A 2,797-nucleotide genomic window follows, 5' to 3' on the forward strand; every position below is an offset into this window, starting at 1 on the left:
TATTTTTTTTATTTGAAGGTTCATCTCTTTCGTTGAAAATACATTTTTGAAACTGACAATCAATCAATACCATTTTTGGTTAAGAAATCATGTGTTTTGTTAGAAGGTCGTCTTTCTTTGTAGAAATTAAATTGTTTTATGGAACATTTATACTTTTTGATTAAAAATTATATTTTCCGGTTGAATTATGAATATAAATATGTTTTGGTCGTAAAGTCGTTCTGTTGTAAATGCAAATATATTATTAAAAATTAAAATTATAAGTTTTGGGTGGAAATACTCTTTTTGTTTTTAAAATTAAATAATTTCGTTTAAAGTTCATGTATTTTGTTGCAAATTGACCTTAATTAGTAGAAATTTAATCCTTTTGGTTGAAAATTTTATCATTTTTTGTCAAAAATGCAATTGCTTGGTTGAAATATCAACTGTACATCTTCTTGGGTTTGAAAGTCGATTATTTCACTAAGAGTTGAACTACTATGTAAAAAAAAAATATGTTTTTTTAACAAAGTTTTTTAGTTATGATTGAAAATTGAACTATTTGGTTGAAAGTTTAACTCTTTCATTGAAAACTCATATTTTTCGCTTAAAAATTTCAACTTTTTGTAGATAATTCGTCTTTTTTACTTTAAAATTAAATAACTTCTTTAAAAATTCATGTATTTTGTTTAAGATTTGTCATTTTTTGTAAATTATCTATTCTCTTGGTCGAAAATTTATCTGATTGGTCGAAAATTTAACAACTTTGTTTAAAATTAATTTTTTCTGTAAAAAATTATTTATCTTTTTCTGAAAATTAAACTATTATATGATTGATTGAAAATTAATCGTTTATATTGGTTAAGTTGGAAAATCGTTTTTTTGTTTGAAGCTTTATCCTGTACTGCAAAATAAAAAAAGTGCCTTAAAATCGTCCTGATTCCTTTTTTTTTTTTTGAATTTTTAAAATCTTTTCAAATACTCACTTAAAATTAATTTTTCAAACTAAAAAATCATTTTCAATTTTCTTAGCAATCACAACAATTTTTCTTATTCTTTTTGAATAATTTACAATTCTCAAAAGCTTTTTTTTTTAAATCTGCAAAAATCTACATCGTGTTTCAAATTATTTCAAATAATTTCAAGTTTTAAATTAATTTTGAATATTATTCTAAATTAAAATTGTAGCGTTCAAACTTAAAATTTACCTCATTACAATTTTAACAAATCAAGCTTTTTATTTCTAACCACTCTGTTCAAATTCGTATAGTTTTTAGTTGTTGTTTATAATGGGTTGTCTCAGATCTGAATTATATATATTTTTTTTTAATCTCTGATCCAATTCAGAAATACATGCAATTGCTTTGAAAAAAATTTTTAATTCAGAAATATTTCATATAAACGCTCAATAATTCATACGTATAAAACAAACTCTTAACACCTTTTAATTTTACAATTTTTTTAATCAGATTTTTTTAAAATACGAAATAACCGTTTAAACATTTTTATGACTTTAACATTTTTGAGATTTCTGGTTAAAAAATACAAATAACGCTATTATTTTTAAGGTTCAAAATGATAATAATTCAAAAAAATTTCAGTTCGTAACATTAAAAATTGAACGATTAAATTAATTTTTTAACTAAAAACTTTTTAAAATAAAACTTACATTGTTTTTATTTTAAGTTATTCCAGATTAATATTTTTGCATTGTTATTTAGAGATAAAAATTTTAGTTCGCCAATTGAAAATGTTAGAAATTCACTTACTATCAAAATAATTGAATTTTCAACTAAAAAAAAAGAGAATAACAAATTTCCAACAAAATAATTACATTTTCTTCTAAAATGATAAATCTTCAACAACAAAAGAAGTTTTAATTTTTGATTTAAAAAATGTTGAACTCATCCAAAAAGATATTAATTTTACACAAGAGTTGACTTTTTAGTCAATAAGGATTCTTTTTAAATTGTTGAATTTCAAAGCTAAAAAAATGATTTTTTTACAAAACAGTGTAAACTTATTTTTAAACGGAATAGTTCAAGGACTTCTGGTTAAAAAATATAAACTTACTTTCAATGCTTTATTCAACTTTCAACTTTCAATTCGTTTATTTTAAGTCGCTTTACATGATTAATTTTTAGATTTTTATTTATAAATCCATACTCAAAAGTCTTATTTACGAATTGACAATTTTAAAAATCGAACGGTGTAACAAAACAGTTTCATTTTCAACTAAAAATAAAAAAAAACAAAGTGTCAACCAAATCCTTAAATTTTGAACGAAGGAGATGAATTTTCATTTAAAATTATGAATCTTCCTAAAAAAAGGCTTAACTTTTTTTATTAAAAACTGTTGAACTCATCCAAAAAGAAAAATTTTTAACAAAACAGTTAAAGTTTCAGTCTTTAACTAAAATAATGAATTTTCAAAAAAGAAGAAAAGTTTTTTTTAAATTAAAAACAGTTGAAGTCATCCAAAAAAGTAAATTTTTTACCAAATAGTTGACTTTTCAGTCAAGAAAGAAATTTGTTTAAATTCTTTACATGTAATGCAAATTAATCGTGTGTTTGACCTCAGTTTAATTACATTCAAAATTAATCCTTAGCATGATTATATAGGTTGAAATTTTTATTTTAGTACCTTAGAATTAAGAATTAATTGTTTAAAGCATTTTGAACTTGAAACAGGTTCGAATTACGCAGACATTTTAATATGTAAAAAATATATATTCAAAACTTAAATTACTAAATTGGAAGGAAGGTTATGTAATGAAAGAAAAACAACAATTTTGAGCCGTATATATAAATAAATATA

Source organism: Belonocnema kinseyi, chromosome 3, assembly GCF_010883055.1.
Source record: "Belonocnema kinseyi isolate 2016_QV_RU_SX_M_011 chromosome 3, B_treatae_v1, whole genome shotgun sequence".
NCBI classification, from domain to species: Eukaryota; Metazoa; Arthropoda; class Insecta; order Hymenoptera; family Cynipidae; genus Belonocnema; species Belonocnema kinseyi.